Source organism: Tamandua tetradactyla, chromosome 1, assembly GCF_023851605.1.
Source record: "Tamandua tetradactyla isolate mTamTet1 chromosome 1, mTamTet1.pri, whole genome shotgun sequence".
Lineage (NCBI taxonomy): Eukaryota > Metazoa > Chordata > Mammalia > Pilosa > Myrmecophagidae > Tamandua > Tamandua tetradactyla.
Genome location: NC_135327.1, coordinates 35,071,398 through 35,089,847, shown reverse-complemented (window position 1 = coordinate 35,089,847; position 18,450 = coordinate 35,071,398). Strand labels below are relative to the sequence as shown.

General features: G+C 44.6%; 1 long non-coding RNA gene across 2 annotated transcripts in view; it reads left to right on the top strand.

Annotated features, from left to right (window-relative positions):
* The window catches only part of LOC143644808 (uncharacterized), a 35,436-nt gene that overhangs the window by 11,989 nt on the left and 4,997 nt on the right, over nucleotides 1–18,450 (top strand). For both annotated transcript variants that reach the window (XR_013156882.1, XR_013156879.1), the window contains exons 2-3: nucleotides 275–376; nucleotides 954–1,075. This is a non-coding gene — a long non-coding RNA (uncharacterized LOC143644808). The remainder of the gene's footprint in view (nucleotides 1–274; nucleotides 377–953; nucleotides 1,076–18,450) is intronic.

The following is an 18,450-nucleotide window of genomic DNA, read 5'->3' as shown; positions in this document are numbered from 1 at the left end:
TGAGAAAAGAGACACTTGCTGCTTCGCTCATGACCATACCCCCAGCACCTGGAACCAAGCCTGGCACATAATAAGCACTCTGTAGATAAGTGTTGAATAAATGGAAAAAGACTAAACACAAAATCACCTTAATGATCACCATGGAGAACCCATAGATGATACCCCTCTTTCTCTTGCCTTCCTTTTCTCAATTTCTATACTTTTACAATGGGACATGTGGGTATTTTAAACCCTACTTTAAAATAAAGAAATAAATAGTTTGCATTTCCTTCAGGTTGGATCAGGAGAAGTGACCGTGTGTATACAAAATATTTCAGATACGATTGGGGCAGAATTGCAGTTCCTGTGGCCAAGTTACCCCACTTTGGCCCAAGAGGTAAGTTTAGGAGCTTCCTCCCGTGTGTCTCAACCCTTGAGGTTGAAGCTGTCTCCAATGCCTCCCTGGGGAAAGACGGGCACGCGGCGCGAGATTCAGCAGCCAGGCCCAAATCTTCCAGACCTGAAACAAGGTAGAACTACACCCAGTCTGGCCGGGTGCCCACAAGGTGGTTCTCCTGTTAGCCCCCCAGCAATTTGGGGTCCCCCAGGCATCCAGCAGCTTGCTCACGTATCTTCCCAGCTCAGATCTGTTGGGAAGCCCTTGACCTTTGCCCATGCAGAAACTGCTGGTCCTGAAAGCTGTGTGTTTGCAGGTGCCGGTGACCAGAAGTAGGATGGGCCTGGCAAGATTTCCCTTGGGAACCTGGGGTTAATTTTGTATCTCAGGACAAACAGAGATGATAGTGATTGCCACAATTCCTGATCCTCACAACCTTTATTTTCCATGTGAGAAACTAAGTGCAGAGAGAACGTAGGTTTGCCCAAGGTCACACAGCTAGGAAGAGAATGCAGCTTATAATTTCAACAACATTAGGAATGTGGTCTGTCACTGCTCTTGCTCTTTGCCCTCATAGCTCTTACCACCCACATTACCCAGAGAGTCCACGGGAAGATTCCCAAACACTCAAATACTTCTAAGAAACAGTCTTTGTTGATGGCAGACACCCCACGGCACCCTGGAGACCACCTTTCCCAGGTCAGTAAAACCTAGGATTGAGTCACCAACTCCATTTACTGGGAAGCCAGTTGCTTCCAAAGAACTTACAAGGTTCTCTGCTTCCTCTCCTTTTCTACTTCTCTCATTTTTCTTCTTCTTCATTTCCTCACTTCTCTTTCCCTTTTTCTCTAGTGCGGTTTGGCCCAACCGCTAAACTATCGGGGACCCTCTACTCCTCAGCTTCTCACTGCTTGCTAGACGACACTGCCGCACGCAGAAAAGGGGCTCGAGCCGGGGGTCTGGGTCCAAGGGGCGCGCGCAGGAGACCTCGCTGCGGGTCTAAAGGACTGGAGGCCGAGTCAATTAAGGCATGAAGCGAGGTAGCTTTATTGTTGGTAGACGCTTATGCCAGGGCCACCAGAAGCTAAAGACCACGAGGCTTGACGAGCCCTGGATTATATACAGTTTGAGGAGAGGCGGAGTTAGGGTGTGGCCTCCAGGGGAGGGTAGCCAATCACACAGGGAGGACGGATGAGTGACTGTGACCATAGAGATGCTGTTCCTGAGTGTACCCATAGCAGAGGATGTTGGGTAGGTGGAGGACTAAGGAGAAGACCAATAGGGTTAGAGAGACAAGACTTCATCATCACTAGTCGCCGGTGAGGCCTGTAATTCAGAGGTCTAGAAGAACCGGACGTGCCAAAATGGCGAGGGAGGGAGAGAAAGAGACTAAGCCATCAGGCCAAGATAAAATTATGCCACACTCTAGCATTTATTCTTTCAGTGACAGTGAATAGTAGTGAATTTGACCTCCAAAAAGAGGTCTGGTCTTTGCCCCAGTTCCTGGGGTGGGGAGAGGGGAGTATAACGTCTAAGTCTTTAGTGGAGTTTCCCGATTGGTGGACCCAGGACCAGATCTGATGGTTCACATGCCAGTGAGCTCACAGGGAGGTGCTGGCCACACCTGCAGGCTTGAGGTGGGGACAGGCTCCACCAGAAAGACCAACCATGTGATTAGGGGGTGGAGCTTTGAGCCACTACAGGTCAGCTGACCTCTAGGAGGGGAGGGGGCTGCAGACTGAGTTCAACCACGTGGACACTTGTAATGTCTGTGTAATGAACCCTGTATAAACTCCGGACACTTGAAGCTTAAATAAATTCCATGATTGAAAAGACACATAGCCAAGCAAGGAAGCTGACACATCCTGACTCCATATGGAGAGGACATGGAAGTGTGCATTTGAGACTCTCACTCTAGGCCTCTCTTATTTGTGTCCTTTTTGCTATAATAAAACTGTAATTGTAAGTTTGGCTCTCTCATTGAGTTCTGTAAGTCATTCCAGCAAATTGTTGAACACAAAGGGGTGGTAGGAATCCCCAAATTTATAGCTGGTTAATCAGAAGTGCAGGCAACCTGGGCCTCCAACCTTGCAGCTGGTACCTCCAGGGCAGTCTTGACGAAGATTTCCCTTAACTGTAGAGTGTGACCCAACTCCGGGTAGGGCTCAAGTCAGACTTGAGTTATACTGAAGTCATTGTACTTTTGCACTATACAGAGTTGGTGTCAGGAGTGGGATTTGCTGGTCCAACCGTGTCTTCCTGGAATATGTGACTAGTTGTGCATTGTTATTCAGAGTGGAGTTGTGTTGAGGTTGCTGCCTGAGTATACTGCACTCATGTTAGAGACGGGTAAAGGGGGCTATGGAGTGCCCCCATGTGCATGTCCCAGTGCTGAGGGCTCTCTGCTCCACAAAGAGAAACCAAACATAGCCTCTACACCAAGGAGGGCCCCATTTAGGAGCTGGGTGGGACAGGGTATAGAAAAATTCACTGATTCTTTCTCCTGCCAGGTTCAATCCGCTGTTGAAACCCTCTAGGGAATTTTTCATTTTGGTTCCTTTTTAAAATTTTTATCTCTTTATTGAGATGCTCATATTGTTCATTCTTTGTTTCCCAATGTCCTTTAGTTCTTTCTTTATATTTTTCTTCATCTCCTTGAGCACACAAAGAATCATTTTTTTTAATCTGGGATGTCCACAGTCTAGTCTCCCAATTTTGTGTTTGTGTGGGTTTTTATCCCCTTCCTTTGGATAGGAGAAGATAGGCTGGGCACAAGTTCAAATAACAGAAATGCAAAGCAAAACAACAACAGCATAAAACAAAATAAAAGCATTGAAGAGAGTTAGAAGAAGGTGAGAACACAATTGGCTGGGAGTTTGGGAATGGCTTTACGAGGGGACCAACTCATGGCTCCTTCCCACTCCATTTCTGGATGGGAAAAGGACTCAATGGTAATAAGGAAGTGTAAGAGGATGGGTACATCCAATTCTGCTCCCTATGCAGCTGCACACTGGCGCTGCCTCATACATCACAGTTCCAAGGACCCTGCAGGTGAACCCATCACTGCACAGCAAACCAGCAGGCAGAGTGAGAAGAGGCAGGAGGTGAGCCTGGGATGGCTAAGCCAGCACCAAGCCTGCTCATAGCAGCATGCTGTTCTGGAAGCTACAGGGCCCTTTCTGCAGTGGGTTTGCTTCATGACCCTCCAAGGGAGGGCAAGGCAAAAGCAGCCAGACTCCCTGATAGAGTTGCTTCCTTGGTCTCATCTCTCTGTCCATGTATACCTGAGGTCACTGCCTCCATGGGGGGAAGGGAGTGATATTGGGACCCAAAACAGTTCCCTCTCACTGGCCGGTTGTTGGACAAGCAGCACTCTACATTTCTCCCTCCTCCCTGGGGGAAGGCCCTATAGTCTCTACTGAAATAAACCAAGTACCTGCGGCAGCCTGTCTCAGGGGTGGACATTGGAGCCTGTATGGTAAACTTACAATTTTCTTATAAGTATTTTCTGAAAGAAACCATACCATATTTGTTCTTTTGTTTCTGGCTTATTTTGCATAAAACAATGTCCACAGTTTCATTTACTTTGTTGTGTGCCTCTTGACTTTGTCCCCTTCTGTAACCACATGTTCTAGTTTGCTAGTTGCTGGAATGTAACACATCAGAGACAGATTGGCTTTTAATAAAAGGGGATTTATTTCATTAGCTCTTCAGAGGAAAGGCTGCTAACTTTCATCTGAGATTCTTGCTTACATGGGGAGGCACAGGATGGTCTCTGTTAGCCTTCTCTCCAGGCCTCTGGGTTCCAACCACTTTCCCCAGGGTGATTTCTCTCTGCATCTCCAAAGGCCTGGGCTGAGCTGCAAGTGCTGAGATGAGGTACACTCAGCTGCTTTGGCTGTGCTACATTGAGCTCTCTCATTAAGCACCAGCCCATTAAGTCAAACATCATTCATTGCAGCAGGCACATCTCCTAGCTGACTGCAGATGTAAATCAGCAACAGATGAGGTTCATGTACCATTGGCTCCACAGCAACAGAACTAGGCACCTTTACCTAGCCAAGTTGACAACTGAATCTAATTACCACACCACACAATATTCCATCATTTGTATGTACCACATTTCATAGTATTCTGCTTCTCGGTCATTGTATCCTCAGCTCCCTCCATCTATTCAGCATCATGAATAATGTCCAAAATAAACAATCCATGTCTTATAGTTTCCTCACTTAGCTGTATAATCATTCTCAATTTTTAGACAAATTTCATTGGTCCAAAGAGATAAAGAACCAATAAACACAAAGTCACCAAATATCAAATCTAAACCCCCCCTTGTCACTTGTCTCTTCACCCCAATTATTTACCCCTGGTATTGCTGTGGTACTGTTGATGTCTACCTGTTAACTATAGGCCATAGCATGCTCTATTTTTTCCTCCCTATGTCCGCCTATTGTTGACTCTTTGTACAAGATCAAACCTTTGAAATAGTTTGTGCAAGAACTTGTTTATAATTGTAAAGTTCATCGGTGGGATACATGAAGCTATACAACCCCTTTCAATCCTATTCACCTTCAATATGACAACATTACTTATAACCCCACTAATGAACTACCTTCAATTCTATCCATTCCCTTACACTTAAGTTCAACCACTTTAGGTAACCATTCATCTATCTCTAGCCTCTATTGACCACAAGTCTCCTATATTCTTATTGTAAGCCTCAGAGTTTACCTTTACCAGAGTCATAATAGTAAAATCATACAATATTTGTCCTTTTGTATCTGGCTTGTTTATTCAGTTTTATGTCCTCAAAATTCATCCATGTTTTCGTATGCTTCAGTACCTCATTTCATCTTATGCTACATAATATTCTATCATATGAAAATGCCACATTTTATTTATCCACCTGACTGTTGATAAGCACTTGAATTGTTTCCATCCTCTTACAATTGTAAATTGTGTGCTATGAACATTGGTGTGTAAATGTCTGTTCACGTCACTGCTTTCAGCTCTTCTGGTTACATAATGAGTAGTGGTATTGCTGGGTGTATTAGTCAGGGTTCTCTAGAGAAACAGAACCAATAGAAGATATCTGTAAATATGAGATTTATAAAGATGTCTCATGCAACCATGGGAATGGAAGAGTCCAAAATCCATAAGGACAGGCTGTGAAACTGGCAGCTCCGATGAAGTGTCTGCACAGACTCCATAGGAGAGGGCTCACTGGCTGAAGAAGCAGTGAAAAAGTTTCTAAAAGTCTTCAACTGATTGGATTATATCATTGGTGGGAGATGCCTTGGTTGATTGCATATATAATCAGCCATAGATGCAGTTAACTGATGATGATTTAATACACTAGCCTTCAGGTTTAACAAGCAGCCATGAAACATCTTTGCAGCAGCAACAGTCATACCAGTGCTTGCCTGACCAGACAACTGGACATCATCACTTGACCAAGTTGGCTGTCATCTGCTGGTCCTTGTTCCCAGTTCCATTGCTTCCAGCTTCCGATGCCAGTGGTTTCTTCTCTAAGTGTTTGTGGGCATTCACCTAGCTCCTCTGGGACACAACTCTGGGTTTTGGCTTGCTTTGCATCTGGTGAGAAGGCATAATCAATGTCTGCTGGGCCTTGCGTCTCCAAATATCTGGGTATCGTGTTGGCTCTATCACTTCTGCTCTTCAAGCATCTGCATCTGCTCAGTTCTGAGCTCTGTCCAAAATGTTTCCTCTTTTAAAGGATTCCAGTAAACTAATCAAGACACACCTGTAATGGGTGGAGTCACGTTTCCATCTAATCATAAGGCCACACCCACAACTGGGAGTGCCACATCTCCATGGGGATAATATAATCAAAAGGTTTTCTACCCTACAATATTAAATCAGAATTAAAGGATATGGCTTTTCTGGGTCCACAACACCTTCAAACCAGCACACTGAACACTCTGGACTCCCAAAAGGCATGTTCTTTCCATATACCAAATAATTAATTCCATTACAATATCACAAAGCCTTAAACCATTTTAGTAACAACCACAAATACAAGACAAAGTCAGAAACAATATAAAATTTCGACAAAGTCATCTACAGGCATGATCTGTTCTAATGCAAAAAAATTATCCTCTGGCTCTGGACCTGAAAAACTCAGATCAAGTTATCTGTTGCCAATATATAAAGGAGGGGCAGTCATCGAATACATGCTTCCATTGCCACAGGGAGAAATCAAAAGGTAAACAGGGGTCACCAGATCCAAACAGTTCTGAGAATCTACAAGGCAGACTCTACTGGATTTCAAAATCAGAGAGGCGTTTATCCTTGGATCTTTAAAAAGTGGCAGTCCCACCCTTTCCAAGGGTGTATGTAGTGGCCTTGCTCTCTTTCTGAATTCTGGGGTGAATTACAATACTAGGGTTCATTGGGGGGACCACCTTTTCCTTGGCTCTACCTTCTCCATACATTGGGGCAATATCCAGGCTCTCTGCCATCTCTGGGGCACACACTCAACCTCTCCAAAACAATAGTGTGACACCCAGCCCCTCAATCCCTGGTTTATGTTCCCCACTCTCTCTGAGGCCTGAGGCAGCGCAACTCTTCCTGAGCATCAAAGCAAAAGCCCTGCCCTCTGGTTCTGGGGCAAACTCACCCTCTCCATATGTTTGTGTGGGTACACTTGCCTGGCCCAAGATTTCCTACCTCCAGACCTTAGCTTCCATGGTTCGGCATCTGAAATCATTTTTCCTTCAGTTTGTCCCTTTTCTGTCCCTTTTAGTGCAGACTGGCAGTGGTTCCATTTATATAGATCCCACAACATTCTTGTTGGTTTTCTATGTAATGTGTAGGGAGCATAACCATCAGATAATAGGACTTTACACAAATCCTTTCTGGATAACTCCATTTCCAATCCTCATGGTTTTTCCTAAAATGGCTGACTGGTTCCATGTTTGGTTAAATCTGCATGTGGGGCCCTATTCACTGGGGTCTCACTTTCTAGAAGCCCAGAATTTTCCAGACCATCAATTTCTGTTTTGTTTGACCCAAGAGTTGAGTTCTTAACTAACCTCTTTCCTCTCATATTTACTATAAGCTGCAAGGAGCAAGCAGGCTGCATTTTCCACATTTAGTTTGGAAATCTCTTCTGCTAAATATTCAAGTTCATCACTCTCAAATTCTGTCTTCCATCCAAAACAGTACCTATTTTTGCCAAAATTTTCTGTCACTGGAAAACGAGGGTCATCTTCCAGTTTGCAATGACATGTACATTATTTCTGTCTAAAGCCTCATCAGAAGTATCCTTAGAGTGCACAATTCTACAGTTTCTTCAAAGCATTCTAGGCCTTTTCTATAAAGCGTATCACAGTCCTTCCAGAATCTTCCCCTTTTCTATTTAAAAAGCTATTCCAACATGTATGGTATTTGCAAACTGCAATAGCACCCCACACCTGGTACTGAAATCTGTATTAGTTTGTTAAGCTGTTGGAATGCAATATACCAGAAACGGAATGACTTTTTAAAAGGGAATGTAATAAGTTACAAGTTTAGACTTCTATGGCTATGAAAATGTCCAAATTAAGGTATCAACAAGAGGTTATCTTCACTCAAGAAAGGCTGATGCTGTCTGGAACACCTCTGTCAGCTGGGAAGGCAGGTGTCTGGCATCTGATGTTCCTTATTCTGTTGCTTCCAGCTTCTGGTGCCAGTGGTTTCCTCTCTAAGTATTTGTGGGCATTCACTTAGCTCCTCGGGGCACAACTCTGGTCCTGGCTTGCTTTGCATCTCATGGGAAGGCAGTTGGTGATGTCTGCTGGGTCCTGCATCTCAAACGTCTGGGTATCAGGTTGGCTCTGTCAGCTCTGTCACTTCTGCTCTTAATGCATTTGCATCTGCATCTGCTCAGGTCTGAGTTCTCTCCAGAATATCTCCTCTTTTAACGTACTCATGTAAACTAATCAAGACCCACCGTGAATGGGTGGAGTCACATCTCCATCCAATCAAAAGGCCACATCCACAATTGCTCATGCCACATCTCCGTGGAGATAATCTAGTCCAAAGGGTTTCCACCCTACAATATTGAGTCAAGATTAAAGGACATGGGTTTTCTGTCCTTTCAAACAAACACAGTAGTGTTTTTGCAGTTTTCTGTATTCAGGTCCTTAACATCCCTGGTTAAGTATACTTCTAGATATTTGATTTTTTTAGTTGCCATTTTGAATGGACTTTTTTCCTCAATTGACTCCTCAGGTCATTACTTGTGTATAGATATATTACTGATTTTTGTACATCAATCTTGTATCCCATCACTTTGCTGAAATTCTTTATTAGCTCATGTAGCTTTGTCATAGATTTCTCTGGATTTTACAAGTATAGGATCATGTCATCTGCAAATAAAGAAAGTATTACTTCTTTCTTTCCTCTTTGGATGCCATTTATTCCTTTTACCTAACTGATTACTCTAGCTAGAACTTCTAGTAAAATGCTTTATAATAGTGGTGACAATGAGCATCCTTGTCTCATTTCCAATCTTAGGGGGAATGCTTTCAATCTCTCACCATTAAGTATGAGGCTGGTTATGGGTTTTTCATACATGCCCTTCATGATATTGAGGAACTTTCTCTTGATTCCCGCCTTTTGAAATGTTTTTATCAGAAAAGGATGCTGAATTTTGTTGCATCAAGAAATATGATCGTGTGATTTTCCCTTTCAATTTGTTAATGTGTTGTATTACATTAATTGAATTTCTTACGTTGAACCACCTTGCATTTTTTATATAAACCCCATTTGGTCATATTGTATAATTCTTTTATTGTATTCAATTTGCTAGTATTTTGTTGAGAATTCAATTTGCTAGTATTTTGTTGAGAATTTTTGCATCTATGTTTGTTATGGAGATTGGCCTGTAGTTTTACTTTCTTGTAGCATCTTTATCCGGTTTTGGTATTACAGTGATGTTAGCTTCATAAAAGTTGTTAAGTGGTGTTCTTTTTTCTTCAATTTTTTGGAAGAGTTTGAGCAGGGTTTGTGTTATTTCTTTTTGGGTTGTTTGATAAAATTTCCCTTTGAAGCCATCTGGCCCTGAACTTCTCTTTGTAGGAAGATTTTTAATAACTGATTGACTCTTTTTACTTTTAATTCATTGTTGAGAGCTTCTATTTCTTCCTGAGTCAGTGTATGCTGTTCATGTGTTTCTAGGAATTTGTCCATTTCATCTAGGTTGTTTAGTTTATTGGTGTATAGCTGTTCATAGTATTCTCTTAAGATTTTTTTTTTCTTCGAGATCCCTGGTAATGACCCCCCTCTCATTTCTGATTTTGTTTATTCGCATCTTCTTTCTTTCTTTCTTTGTCAGCTTAGCTAGGGGTCCATCAATTTTATTGGTTTTCTCAAAGAACAAATTTTTGGTTTTGTTTATTCTTTCTATTATATCTTTGTTATGCAGTTCATTTATTTCTGCTTTAATCTTTTTATTTCCTTTCTTCTATTTCCTTTGGGGTTAATTTGTTGTTATTTCTTCAGTTCCTCAACATAAGTTAAGCTCTTGGTTTTTGCTCTTTCTTATTTTTTTAATATAGACATTTACAAAAGAATGAAAGAGGACTTTTACCTTATACCCTATACAAAAAAATTTCACTTAAAGTGGATCATAGACCTAAATATAAGATCCAAATCCATAAAACTCCTAGAAGAAGATATAGAGAAACATCTTCAAGACTTAGTAAGAGGAGGTAGCTTCCTAAACTTTACACCCAAAGCACAAGCAATGAAAAAAAAAATAGATAAATGGGAACTCCTCAAAATCAAATGCTTTGGGGCCTCAGAAGACTTTTTCAAAAAGGTGAAGAGGCAGCCAACTCAATGGGAGAAAATATTTGGAAATCACATATCAAATAAAAGTTTGATATCCTGTTTATATAAAGAGATCATGCAACTCAACAAGAGAACGGCTAAATTGTGGAATGGGCTAAAGATATGAATAGACATTTTTCCCAAAAGCAGATACCAATGACTGAAAAGCAAATGAGGAGATGCTCCTTTTCATTAGTTATAAGGGGGATACAGGTCGGGACTACAGTGAGATGCCACCTCACACCTATTAGAATGGCTGCTATTGACAAGCAGGAAACTGCAGATGTTAGAGAAGATATGGAGAAATTGGAAAATTTGTGCATTGCTGGTGGGAATGTACAGTGGTACTGCCCCTGTGGAGGACAGTTTGGTGATTCCTTAGTATATTAGTTTCTTAAGCTGGTGGAATGCAATATACCAGAAATGGAATGGCTTTTATAAAAGGAATTTATTAAATTACAAGTTTGTAGTACTAATGCTGTGAAAATGTTCATATTAATGCACCAACAAGAGGTTACCATCACTCAAGAAAGGCTAATGCCATCTGTAACACCTCTATCAGCTGGGAAGGCTTGTGGCTGGTGTCTGATGGTCCTTATCCTGGTTTGATGCTTCCACTTCTGATACTAGTGGTTTCCTCTCTAAGTATCTGTGGGTCACTTAGTTCCTCCATGACAAAGCTCTGGGTTCTAGCTTGCTTAGCATCTCATGGGAAGGCACATGGTGACATCTGCTGGTGACATGCTGCCCATGTCCAAGCCTTTGCTCTCTGTGTCAACACTCCGAACATCTCCAAACATGCATATCTCTGTCAGCTCTGAAGCAACTGTTCTCCAAATGTCTTTGAAATGTTTCCCCTTTTAAAGGACTCCAGTAAACTAATCAAAACCCACCTTGAATGGGTGGAGCCACATCACCATCTAATCCAAAAATTACACCTACAATTGGGCATGCCACATTTCTGTGGAGATAATCTAATGAAAAGTTGCCCTTGTGGGGGGGGGGCGGTGAGGTGCAAGGGTAGTTCAGTGGTAGAATTCTCACCTTCCATGAGGGAGACCTAGGTTCAATTCCTGGACCATGTACCTCCCTCAGCCCCCCCCCCCAAAAAAAAGGTAAAACAAACAAAAATTCAACAAATGGTGCTGCAGTAATGGGATACTCAAATGGAAAAATAATGAAATACGGCCCTGCCATACAGCATACAATAAAATAAAGTTACCCTATGACCCAGCAATGCCACTGCTTGGTATATGTCCAGAATTTGTGAAAGCAGTGACACAGTCATTTGCATATCGATGTTCGTGGTGGCATTATTCACAATTGCTAAAGGGTGGAGACAATCCATGTGCCCATCAGCAGATGAGTGGATGTACAAGATGTGGTATATACGTATAATGGAATATTTGCAGTAGTAAGATGAAATGAGGTCCTGGGGCATATGACAATATGGCTGAATCTTGGGACATAATGCTGAATGGAATGGGCCAGACACAGAAGAAGAAACACAGTATGATTTAACTTTTATGACCTTGGTAAAGGTATACCCAGAGGCTTATAATACAGATATGGGGAACCTAGAGATACATGGAGATGTTTCTCTAGATATGGGTGAACGGTTAGCTAATAAGGTTGAACTTCAATGTAAGTGACTGGGTAGATGTGGAGGCAGTTCATTAGTGGGTGTATAAGTAATATTGCCATACTGAAGGTGAGTTGTAAAGTCATGTATCCCACCAATTAGTACTATGAATATAAATAAGTTCTTACATAAACTACTTCAAAGGTATGAATCTGTACAAAGAGTGAATAATATCAGGGTATGGGGGAAGGCTACTATTATATGTTGTGGGCTATTTTTAACAGGAAGGCATCAATAGTACCACAGGAATACCAGGGATAAGTAATTGGTGGGGAACAAGAGTTAAGGGGAGATTTGGATTTTCTATTTCATGAGGTTGTATTTATTGGATATTTTTCTCTTGGGAGCAATGCAAATTGTCTAAAATTGAGAGTGTTGATGATTATACAACTAAGTGAAGAAAATGTGAGACATGGACACTTGACTTTGGACATTATACATGACGCCCAACAGATGGAGGTGACTGAAGGATACACTAACTGAGAAGTAGTGTATACAGCACAGTGTGGTGTATACATATGATCTAATATTGTGCTGCTGCAGAAAGGAATGAAGTTGTGAAGCATGCAATGAGGTGAATGAACCTGGGGGACATTATGTGATGCAAAATAAGCCAGAAATAAAAGAACAAATATTGTATGGTTGCATTTAGAAAATACTTATAAGAAAATTGGGGCCTAGATTGTAAGCTCTTACGACAGTCACATTTAGTCTGGAACTATAAGTATTATTTCTAGATTTTGAGAGCTGTGCTATACATGTATTGTTAGGTCAGGGGAACAGGGAAGGTCACCATGACTCAAGCTGTGTAAAATGTGCCACCCCTTCTAGACATCACCTAACCCCCTTGCTTAAAAACCACCTACACCAGGACCCAGTGGCGAGCTCACAACTCCCTATCTTGAGTTCTGTGAGCTCTGCCCGGGAGCACAGGAATAAACTCACTCACTTTAAGGTTTTTTGGTCTGCCTCTTCTCTCTTTCACCTCCTAAACCTTACATTTTGGTGCCAAAACCCAGGAGGAGAGCACAGGTGCCGCCCGCCTGGCCAGGGGCAACCCAGCCTCCTCTCTCCTCTTTTCTCCACATATCTAGTGACAAGGGATCCTTAGGCCCACCACCACACCCACCACAGATTGGGTAAGTCCCTTCCCTCCTAGCCCTGCTGTCAGGTCTCACCATTCCGAGAGAGCCTGTCTGTAAATTACCCTCCAAAAATCGTGAATTCACGTCAGGTTCTCTTCTGAGGGCTGAGGTGAATGGGGATGCCCACAAACCTCATACCCTTTCCCAGGACCTGGAAAGTTGTGGGGATGCCCCACTTCTCATTTCCCTCCTGATTTTCAGGTCCAGGACCTGAAAGGGCCTCAAACCAGGGTGAGACATCCCCTGGGGAGATGAGCCCCCGCTTGTAAGAGCTCCGAGGACTCTCTCAGGGCATTGGGATGCCGACACCCTAAAGGGCCAGTCCTTTCTCCTTTAGACCCATCAGTATGGGCAGCAAGTCCTCAAAAACTAAACCTTCTACCCCACTGGGTTGTCTCCTGACTAACCTATCGACACTGGATTTACTTCCAGACATCCGGTCAAAATGCCTCACTAACTTTTATAAAAGGGCTTGGCCCCAATATCAATTGGACAACAATTCTCATTGGCCTGAGAATGGGGCTTTCAATTTTAATATCCTTACAAACCTCCGCAACTTTTGCCAGAGGAATGACAAATGATCCGAAATTCCTTATGTCCAGGCTTTTTTTCTTCTGCACTCCTGCCCCTCTCTCTGCACTTCCTGCTGTATGGCTCAGGTTCTTCTAGCCTAAGAAACCCCCAAGCCCTCGCTCCTGGACAAACATCCCAATGAAACTTCCTCCTTTTCCAACCCCCTTGATTCATCTTCCTTTAAACGACCAGGGCCTCCCCCATATTTAGGGAAACTATTCTCTTCTCCCCCACTCTACCCTCCTTTCCCTCCGGCGGTGCTCCTGCCGCCATCTTGCTCTCTTCTTTCCCCTTCTCTGCCAGCGGCACTCCAGCCGCCATCTTATCTTTCCCTTCCTCCTTCTACTCCAGCAGCTCTCCAACCACCACTGTGCCCCCTTCCCCCTTCACTGGCTCCTCCGCCACTGCCTAATCCTTCGCCATCCTCAATAGCCTTGCCATCCTCACCTGTAAGCTCCCATACCCGCTCAAAAAGTACTTTACTCTGTCCCCTCAGGGAAGTTGCAGGACCTGAAGGATTAATTTGAGTACACACACTCCCTTCTCCCTGGCTGATCTCTTACATCAAAAAATGATTGGGCTCTTTCTCCAATGACCCAACTACCTATACTAAAGAATTCCAATATCTGGCTAACACCTATGACGTTACCTGGCATGATATCCATGTAATCTGCTCTTCTTCCCTCACTACTGATGAAATGGACCACGAATTTTCAATGCGGCCAGGGCTCATGCTAACCAGGTGCATATAACTGACCACACCATGCTGGTAAGGGCCGAGGCAGTACCAGATCAAGAGCCAGAGTGGGACTATCAGATTGACACTCTAGTGGGGAGAAATGAATGGATTAGGTGAGACAAAATGCTTATGTGCGTCATAGCCAACATGCAAAAAGCTTCCCATAAAATCATAAACTTTCATAAGCTAAGGAAAATTACTCAAGGTCCTGAAGAAAATCCTGCCGCTTTTCTAAACCAGCTCACAGAAGCCCTGCCCCGCCTAGACCCTGACTCGGAGGCTGGTAAAACTGTCTTAGTCACACATTTTATATCCCAGTCAGCTCCAGATATAAGGCGCAAACTTAGAAAAATCGAGGGTGGTCCTCAGGCCCCTATTCGTGACCTGGTAAACACAGCCTTTAAAATTTTCAATATTTGTGATGAATTAGAGAGGGTGAAAAAAGAGTCCTCGGACCGCCAAAGGGCGAACTTACAAACCCAATGCCTAATTGTGGCCCTGCAGCCCACTTCAACTGACAGGAAGCCGGCTAAGACTAATCCGCCACCAGACAAATGCTTCAAACGTGGCCTCGATGGACACTGGTCCCGCCAGCGCCCCAATCCTCGACCACCCAAGGGACCATGCCCTCTCTGTGGGAAAAAGGGACATTGGAAAAGTGACTGCCCCTCGGCGCCCAGCCGTGGAAGGGCCATCCTTCCAACCCCTGACCCACAGCTGGCAGTCCTGGGCCTGGCCGCCAATGACAGATGACGCCCGGCCTCAGTGACCCTGATCACCCTCGTCGAGCCCAGGGTAACAATCAAGGTAGTGTGTAAGTCCACATCCTTTTTAGTGAACACGGGGGCTACCTTCTCCGTCCTCCCCTCTTACTCGGGTCAACTTCTCCTTTCCCAGGTCACAGCTATGGGCATAGATGGCCATCCTTGGCACCCCTTAACTATCAGACCACCTACGTGTTTAATAGACGGCTACCCCATTACACACTCTTTCTTAGTGATGCCTTCCTGCCCCAGCCCACTAATGGGGCAGGATCTTCTCACCAAGTTAGGAACCTCACTTCACTGGATACAAAAACCTCAAGCAAATTTACTATTACCCTTATGTGTGGCCTCCACTTCTACCCAGGGTTCCACCCTTCCCTCATCTCCTCTACCTCCTCATCTAGTGAACCCAAAGGTGTGGGATACCTCAACTCCCCTAATAGCTTCAAATCATAAACCGGTTCTTATCCAGCTAAAGGATCCTCATTCCCATCTCGGCCACAATTTCCCATCTTCATCACCCATCGGAAAGGACTCCAACCCATCATTAACCAGCTCAAGGGAAAGGGACTCCTCATACCCACTAACTCGTCATATAACACCCTTATTTTGCCTGTCAAAAAACCTGATGGTTCTTATTGTCCAAGACCTCTGACTAATTAAGGAAGCTGTCATCCCATCCACCCAGTAGTTCCCAACCCATATACTCTTCTCTCACACATCCCCCTCACACCACTCATTATTCTGTCCTGGACCTCAAAGATGCCTTCTTTACAATCCCTCTAGACCCTGCCTGTTACAATTTATTTGCCGTTACCTGGGAAGGCCCGGACTCTTCGGCTGCCCAACAACTTACATGGACGGTATTACCTCAGGGGTTTCAGGACAGCCCCCATATCTTTGGCCAAGCCCTAGCCAGGGACCTAATAGGGTGCCATTTAACTCCCAGTATCCTTCTCCAATACGTAATGACCTATTAATTTGCAGCCCTTCTGAAGAAACTTCCACAAAGGCTACAGCCACCCTATTGAATATTTTAGCTGACAAAGGATATCGAGTCTCCTCCGCCAAAGCTTAACTCTCTTCCTCCACCGTCACCTCCCTGGGGCTCCGCCTCCCTCCCACATCCCGACACCTAACAGTAGACAGACAGCAAGCCTGAGAACTCCAACCTCCAGGAAATGCTGAACAGATTTTATCCTTCCTAGGTTTGTGGGGTTCTTCCGACACTGGGTCCCCAGCTTTTCCTTCCTAGCAAAGCCTCTTTATGAAGCAGCCAAGGTGACACCCACAGGACCCCTGAATGACCCTCTAGTATAGACAAAGCTTTTCTGTTTCTCCATAGTGCCTTACTTCATTCTCCCCTGCTCGCTCTTCCAAATCCTGACAAACCTTTCTTCCTTTTCACCAATGAAAAACAAGGAATAGTGGTGGGAGTCTTAACCCTGGGACCAACTTATACTCCAGTGGCCTGCCTCTCTAAGCAAATGGACCCCACCACCTGGGGGTGGCCTCCCTGTCTCCGAACGCTGGCTGCGGCCGCCACCCTAACTCGTACAACTCTTAAACTTAATCTGGGTAGGCCTCTCCAAGTACCATCACCCCACTGTTTACAAAACCTCTTATCCCATAAATCTTTCTTGCTGCTCACTCCTTCCCATCTCCAGGAATTTCACTTACTCTTCCTAAAAAACTTGGATATCACACTCTCTGTCTCACCTGGCCTCAACCCTGCTACTCTTCTCCCTCGCAGCCCCCTATCAAACCCCTCTCCACAGTCCACTCACCTTTGCACTGAAATCATGGAAGAGCTCACCTCCCCAAGTCAGGGCCTCTCAGACACACCCCTGTCACAGGCAGACCTCACCCTCTTTATTGACTGAAGCTCAATAATAGACCAACGGGGAAAGTGCAGGGCTTCATACGTTGTAGTTTCTCCCACCAAAATACTTGAAGCTGTACGGCTCCTGGAGGGAACCACATCAGAAAAGGCTGAACTAATTGCTCTCACCAGGGCCTTACACCAAGCTGAAAAGAAATCCACCAACATCTACACAGACTCCAAATATGCTTTTCTGGTTGCACACTGCCACTCAGCCATCTGGAAGGAGCGAAGTTTCCTTACCACCAAAGGCTCACCTCTAATTAAGGCTAAGCTTATCCAGCGCCTGCTTCTAGCACTTCAGTTACCATCACAGGTGGCCATCATCCATGGCAAAGAACACCAGACAGATCAATCCGAAGTCACCCGCGGAAATAACTGGGCCAAGCTGTTGCACGAGAACTGACCAGAGAACCCTCACCTTTAAACCCTCCAGCACCAATTCTTTTCTTTACTCTCCCCTCCTTCCAACCCGCCTATTCTTCCAGGGAACATGAAAACCTCCTTGCACAGGGAGGCTCTACTACAGCGAAAGGCTGGATCTTCCTCAATAACAAGGTAGCTCTCCCAACCAAACAGGCCTCCGATATTCTTTCTCAGGTACATTCGTCACTTCATATTGGAACCAGGGCCCTCACACGGTTCCTCCAGCCCTTATTCCATCACCCATCCCTAACTCACCTCATAATGTCGGTCTGCTCCTCCTGTCCCACTTGCCAGATAACAAACCCTCAAGGAGGGTTGCGCCCCACTTTCCTAACCCATCAACTAAGGGGCCACCTTCTGGGGCAGGACTGGCAAATTGATCTCGCACACGCCCACTCACAAAAAATTCCAATACCTACTAACTATGATTGACACCTTGACAGGCTGGATAGAAGCTTTCCCTACTATGTGGGAGACTGCTGATGCGGTGGCTGGCATCCTCCTAAAACAAATCATTCCCCGCTTCGGACTACCTACCTCCATCCAATCCGATAATGGCCCAGCTTTTATTTCTCAGGTGGTCCAGCAGGCCTCATCTGCCTTGGGAATAGACTGGAAACTACATATCCCATACAGACCCCAATCCTCGGGTAAGGTAGAACGAGCTAATAGTCTTATCAAGACGCAATAACCAAACTAGCCATTGAATTATGACAGTGCATGAGACCTCCTTCCACTGGCCCTTGCCTGACTATGCGCCACTCCATGAGCACCTACTTTCTTAAGCCCTTTTGAGCTCATGTACGGCCACCTGTTCCTACTCAATCACCATCTGCCAGTGCAGCCCCCTCCCCTGGGCTCTTACTTACCATATCTCTCCTTAATCAGGCATTCGCTGCGGGAACACACTGATCGATTCCTGCCAAAACCCAGGGAAACTGATCCCGCTGATCCTCCCCATGGTCTCCAGCCAGGAGATGAAATACTCCTAAAACAGCTCCAGCCCGGACCACTCCAACCACGGTGGACTGGCCCACACACAGTGATTCTTGTCACTCCTATGGCG